At 44.2% G+C, this 7,133-nt stretch overlaps 1 non-coding gene across 1 annotated transcript; it reads left to right on the top strand.

Annotated features, from left to right (window-relative positions):
• The first annotated feature begins 1,766 nt into the window (after positions 1–1,766).
• Positions 1,767–1,904, top strand: LOC119935472. Its single transcript, XR_005453353.1, has one exon. It is a non-coding gene; the product is annotated as a small nucleolar RNA SNORA7 (small nucleolar RNA).
• Positions 1,905–7,133: the final 5,229 nt, after the last annotated feature.

Genomic DNA, 7,133 nt, shown 5'->3' with positions numbered 1-7,133 from the left:
GTGGGACAACCTGATCACCTTGTATCCCCCCCAGCGCTTAGAACAGTGCTTTGCACATAGGAAGCACTTAACACATGCCATCATTAATATTATTATTGTTATTATTATTATGTGGGGCTCACAGTCTTAATCCCCATTTTACAGATGAGGGAACTGAGTGAAGTGACCAAGACCACACAGCAGACAAGTGGCAGAGTCAGGATTAGAACCCAGCTCCTTCTGACTCTATCGAGCAGGTCACACTGCTTCTTTTGGGTGGTTGTCATTGTTTTAAATGAGATGCGTCCTCCTGGAGGCCTGTGGCCTTTGAAAGCCCTTTCATGCTTTTCCCAGGACTAAAGCACTTTACATTTTAAATCATCAAAGCTACTTACAAACATTAATTATTCTACACAATACCCAGAGGCCCCCTGTGGCTGAGAATTATTATCACTTCCATTTTATGAGCCAGGAAACTGAGGCACAGAGGTCAAGTGGCTTGCCTGGAGCTACGGGAGAAATTGCTAGTGAGCAAGCAAATTCAGGTCCGCATCACTTCCACCACCTTGCTTGGGCTTCATCTAGGAAGACTGAGGAGAAGCAGGGTTGCCTTGTGGTTAGTCAAATGTATTTATTGAGCACTTAATGTGTGCAGAGCGCTGTACTAAGCGCTTGGAAGAGTACAATAGAACAATATAACAGCATGAGCCACTCTCATCCCCAAATTCGCCCCCCGCCAGAAAATCCCAGATCGCAGCTCATTCCCCCCACCCAAGTGAGACCCTCCCCAGCTTCAGCCCTCCCCCCCACACCACCCCCAGACCCCTGCAGAAGCATGGGAATGTGGGGAAAAGCCCCAGGGACACCCCCCCCCCCCCACCGCCCCAGGGGCTCCTACCAGCAGAGGCCACCTTGCCACCTCTACCAAATACCAAATGGTATTTGGTAAACACTTACTATGTGCCAGACGCTGTACTAGGCACTGGGTCGGATGCAAGATAATCAGGTTGGACACGGCCCCTGTCCCATTTGGGGCTCACAGCCTTAATCCCCATTTAACAGATGAGGTAACCGAGGCACAGAGAAGTGAAGTGATTTGCCCGAGGCAACACAGTAGACAAGTGGTGGAGCTGGGATTAGAACCCATCCACTATGCCATGCTGCTTTTAGTGCTTGCTTCATCCAAATCCTTTAGCCAGTGACAGGTTTAGCTGGCACAACCTCCCATGTTATTGAATCCCTAATGTTTCCACAGGGTGAAGATTTTCCTTTTGTGCTTTATGGCTTCCAAGAATGTGCTCTCAGGGGATTTGGTGAACAATTCCACGTTTGCCCTGTTTAACATTTCACGGTTTCATAAATCCAATCGTGTCCTTCTCAGCCTTTGTCTTGCTGGACTGAAGAATCCTAATCTTTCAGTCTCTCTTCTCCATCCCCCAGATCATCTTGGTTACCCATTGATCTTTTACCACTTGCTGTCCTCGTTCAATCAATGGTAGACTGTAAGCTCCTCCTCTCTAGATGTAAGCTCCTTGTGGCCAGAGACTCTATCTACCAACTTTGTTGTATTGTACTGTACACGCAGTAAGTTCTCAATAACTGCCATTGATCAGTAAGTGCTTAACCTGTGCAGAGCACTGCACTCAGCCCTTGGTGGGGGGGTAGAATTGAGTTTTTGGATGCTCTCCCTTCCCTCAAGGTTCTTATAGTCTGGCAGGGGAGTCAGACACTAAAAGGGATTAAAGGTAGGAGGAAGCAAGATTATAAATATAGGCACAGATATGGTTTCCCTCTCAGGGTCGCACCTGGAGAGTTTCCAGTACTCTGCCAGTCTCGGCTATGGGAGGGAGAGTCAAGCAGAGGCCTGTCCTTTCCAATCCTAGCTTGGGCAGCGGCTAGCGAGTGGAAGACAATCTGCTACAAGGCAAAAGTCCCCCGTGCTGGGCAGCGGCAACATGGGAGAGTCGAGGGAGGAGACTCGAGTTGACCGCGCGGAAGGAGGCGGTGGTAAACCACTTCCATATTTTTACCAAGCAAACTCTCCGGATTCACTACCAGAACGATTTCAGATGGAGGCAGGGCGTTCTGGGAGAGTTGTGTCCATGGTGTCGCTATGGGCCGGAGACGACTCGGCGGCATAAGACAAGGAAGATGCGGCTGGGCAGGCGGGTGTGAGTAACATCAAAGTGATGAAGTGGCAGCTGTGAGGAGATGAGTGATTAATCAAGGAAGACCTCCTGGAAGAGATGTGATTTCAGAAAGGCTTTCTGTCCTGCTGTAGCACCTCACAGCCTCACAATTTCCTGTCCTCTTGCTGTTACTATTAAGTATCTGGAGGGCTATTATCCAACTACTTTGTTCCATCTTTTAGACTGTGAGCCCACTGTTGGGTAGGGACTGTCTCTATATGTTGCCAATTTGTACTCTTCCCAAGCGCTTAGTACAGTGCTGTGCACATAGTAAGCGCTCAATAAATACGATTGATGATGATCCTAGACTTGGCTGCAGTGGGTGGAATGAGTTGTTTATATATATATGTGAAACAGCTCATACGTATATATGAGCGATCCTTTAAGGATGCTATGGCTGAAAGATGAAACGTGAAGAGCATTTCAAAGTAAAGCTGAGTTTTACAAGCACAAAACGCACTCTTTAACATGGGAAACGCCATTGCTCAGATTTATGTTCCTCAGTGCATAAGCCAAAACACAGACATTTGCTCTAGTGTCTTGTCAGGCTAGAATGAAATGCACCAATGGACAGGAAACTCGAAAAGTGGGGTATTCGCTAAAGGAGATGCTGATAGAGAAAAGGAGAGATGGTGATAGCCTAATGAGGAAGAAAGGAAGAAGCAGGTGAAAATCTGCTCTGTGGGCGAGCCAAGGCCCAGTAGCAGAAGAATGCTTCCAGCAAAAACCCACCCACGGCTTCTTCTCGCTTCAGTGCTGCCAATAATTATACATGGTGATTTTATTCAGCAGATATCCCTTTGGGATCTCAAAGCACTTTGCTGACTACCTCATGAAATCTTTCCAGAATTCCCGTAAGTTAGGTGGGTGGCGAGTTCTCTGTTCATATTTTCCATTTACAAATGGGGAGACTGGAGCAAGAGCAGAAAAGTGAGGCACCCAAAGTCATCCAGTCAAGGGCCAAATTGAGAATCCAATCCAGGACTCTTGTCTCCCACCGTTTCCTTTGCTTTGGGTTGAGGTCAAGTAATTGGACGATGGCTTAATTGTTTTGAGTGGAGGGATTCGAAGGCCGGGGGCAAATGACAAACCAAGACCTAAATTTAGAAACCAAAGAAAACTCTTCGCTCCATTTTGGGTTCTTCTGGGAGCAGCCATTTTCTCTCCTTTTGTACCTCCATGGAGCACCCCTTAACATTAACAAGCATTTTATGCCTGCATCAAAGGGCAAATAATCCTCTTAATTTTCTGGGCAGGTTTAGGCAGAGATCACCAACCCCCACAACTTATGCTAGGGGAAAATTATTGGGCTTAGAGTTCCAGACACAGAACACTGACGATCCCAGTCCTTTTGATATCTGCACCAAGAAAAAAAAATCCAAGGAGAACAGAAAATAATCATAGCAATTTTCTTCAAAGCGCTTGGCAAACATTAACCAATCATTCTTCAGAAGAGCCATGAGGTTTGAGTTGTTGTCCTTTTTTTCTAGGCAGAAGCACTGAGGTCAAGGAACTTGCCCAAGGCTATGGGAAGATGCAGAAACTGAGCAATGATCATTTTTAATGGGTTTTTTTAAAGCGCTTGCTACGTGCCAGACATTGTACTAATCACCTGAGGTAAACATAAACTAATCAGATTGGACACAGTTCATGTCTCAGATGGGGCTCACTGAAGTCTTAATCCCCATGTTACAGATGAGGTAACTGAGGCACAGAGAAGTGAAGTGACTTGCCCAAGGTCATACAGCAGGCGAGTGGCGGAGTCAGGATTAGAACTCAGGTCCTTCTGGCTCCCAGGCCCAGGGTCTATCCATTAGGCCATGCTGCTTATCCTGTCTACATGTTTTGTTTTGTTGTCTGGCTCCCCCTTCTAGACTGTGAGCCCGTTGTTGGGTAGAGACCGTCTCTATTTGTTGCTGACTTGTACTTCCCAAGCGCTTAGTGCTCTGCACACAGTAAGTGCTCAATAAATGCGATTGAATGAATGAATGTGCTCTTGGGGATGCTCAAGAGCATCAGTTTAGTGCTCTCAGTGTCCATTAACCTAGCACTGATCCATCTCTCTGGCTCTCCCACCCAGATCAGAAGTTTTTCAAGTGTCCCACACTCAAGGTGATTCCTTTTTTATCCAGATATCCACTTCGCTTACAAAGAAACTTGGCCTCAAATATCACCACTGTGTTTAACAGACACAAACTCATCGATGCTCACAACAGCTTTATGAGGTAAGTGGCAAATACTCTATCATCCCCCTTTACAGATGAGGAAATCAATTAAAAGGCTTTGTACAGTCCTTAAATGGTGGTCGTATCATTCTGAGTACAGTATGAATTATCAGATTATATTCAAAGTGCTACCTATTCGTGTCTGAGAATTCAACAGCCTAAGTAGTTGACCAAATTTGTAATATAAAACCCTAGAGAAGATAACCATTTTTTGGCAAGGTTATTAGAAATCCTTTGTGTAAGCCCAGTGACTTTCATCTGAATCTATTTTGAACATGAGCAACTAAGTTTTTCTTGGGGACCAGAAGAAGATGAGATTGGAAACTGAAGTGCTGGAAATCCTGAATTTACTTTAATGGGAGATACAGTTGGTGACTGGAAAGTAAGACGTACCTTGCAAAAAAGTAAGAAGGCCACGCTGATAAAAGTTGTCAGGTGAAGGGAGCCTTGAAAAGGGACACCCCAATTGTCTTGGGAGATGACCCAGAAGTGAATTAGTGGGGTGAACAGCCGTTTCCTTTGTGTTTCTCTCACAATGTGGCCTAGTGGAAACACCACAGGCCTGGAAGTCAGAAGACCTGGATTCTAATTCTGACTCCTCCACTTGCCTGCTGTGTGACTTTGGGCAAATTCTCTAACTTCTCTGTACCTTAGGTTCCTCATCTGCAAAATGGGGATTATACCTACTCTCCCTCCTTCTTCACTGTGAGCTTCAGGTGGGACAGAAACTGCGTCCGACCTGATTATCTTGAATCTACCTCAGGGTTTAGTACGGTGCTTGACACGTAGTAACTACTTCACAAATACCAAAATTATATTATTATTAATTACGGATGCCATCCGCATTTTCCCCCTACTTAGTTTTGCCAGTCTATCTCCTTCCCTTTCAGAGACCTGTGAAAACCCACTCCCTCCCTTAAATTCATTCTCACAAATTTCTCTGTCTCCTCTGTCCATTTCAACACTCATGGACAACCTTATTTATGTTGATGTGTGTGTACTGTGATCTAATTTTCTATCATCCCTTTATTTATTATTTCCTTGAAGGCAGGGGCCTCATCATTTTTTTTTTTCTTCTTTGGTAAGAATATCAGAATTGCCATTACAGGTTCAGACTCAGTGATCCTCCCAGCCCAGTATTCTGGCTCTGGCAGTGGGATTGGGATACTTGGAGGAATAGTGTGATGGTTGTCCTTCTTGGCATTAGTTCCTAACTATTATGATTATGTACATTTCTTTAAATTATGTACATATCTCTTATATTCTCTATTCTAAAATATTTACTTATATTGAGTTTTGTCTAGACTGGGAGCTCAGTGTGGGCAGGGAACATGTCTATCAACTCTGTGGTTCTGTAATAAGCAGAGTGCTTTAGTGGAAAGAGCACGGGCCTTGGAGTTAGAGGACCTAAGTTCTAGTCCCAGTTCTGCCTTGCCTGCTGTGTAGCCTTGGGCAAGTCACTTCACTTCTCTGCGCCTCAGTTATGTCATCTGTAAAATGGGCGTTAAGACTCTAAGCCCTACATGGGACAGGGACCGGATTCTATTGTGTCTACCCCAGCACTTAGTACAGTGCTTGGCATATAGTAAGCACTTGATAGATACCGTTATTATTATTATTCTCCCAAGTGCTTACTACAGTGCTCTGCACATAGTCAGAGCTCAATAAATGCCACTGAACAGAAGTTTAGAGATGCCCCATCTAACATCCCTAACGTTTCCACGTGCATCCCTCGCCATCTGGGTAATATCCCCTTATAGATGCTTGCCCAATAGTTTATTCAACCCCCTAATGAAACCCCCGATAGTTTCTGCCTGATCACTTCCAATGGTAACAAATTCCATTTGTTTGCCACCTGCGTGTGAAATACTTTGCATGTAACAGGGGAATCAATAAATGATGATAATGAAGGCCATGGAAAGAAAATGTACAAACCATCCCAAGTCAACATAATTCTTAAAATGCCCTAATTATCAAATTAGTTGAGGGTGAGAACAGTATAGGATGGCATACAAATTAGTCCATTTCATACAGGGTAATCATTTTGCAGCAACTTTTAAAATTAATTCCTTCTAAATATATTACTAGTCATCACTTTTCGAGCACTCTATTTCCAAACAGCTTCTCAATTTCCTTTTTCTCTCAACAGCTTTATGAGACAGGACTTTATTTTGAAGTACAAAGAGGCTATAACTTTCCACAGTCCATCTTAGCTACATCGTTACCCCTTTCCTCTTCACCTGTCATTTTTCAAATTAATCAAATCCCTGTGTTTTGTGAATGAGACAACTCTGGATAAGTGTTTTTATGGTATTTGTTAAGCAGTTACTTTGTGCCAAGCACTTTACTAAGGACTGGGGTATATACAAGATAATCAGGTTCGACACAGACTGTGTCTCACTTGAGGATGACACATACAATTAAATACAATTGAATGAATGAATGAGGATTGAGTAGGATTTCGTCCCCATTTTATAGATGAAGTAATTGAGGCACTGGAGTTGCCCAAGGTCACACTGCAGACAAGTGACAGAGTAGGATTAGAACCCAGATCCTCATAATTCCCAGGCTAGTGCTCTTTCCACTAGATCGTGCTGTTTGTGACTGCCCTGTTGGCTACTATATCAATCAATCAATGGTATTTCTTGAGAATTTACTATGTGCAGAGCACTGTACTAAGCGCTTGGGAGAGTACAGTGCAACAGAATTGGTACACAAGTTCTGTGCCTATAACAAGCTG

The sequence above is a fragment of the Tachyglossus aculeatus genome, chromosome 11 (assembly GCF_015852505.1).
Source record: "Tachyglossus aculeatus isolate mTacAcu1 chromosome 11, mTacAcu1.pri, whole genome shotgun sequence".
Lineage (NCBI taxonomy): Eukaryota > Metazoa > Chordata > Mammalia > Monotremata > Tachyglossidae > Tachyglossus > Tachyglossus aculeatus.
Note: the sequence above shows the minus strand (reverse complement) of the source record. Positions and strands in the feature narration are given on the sequence as shown.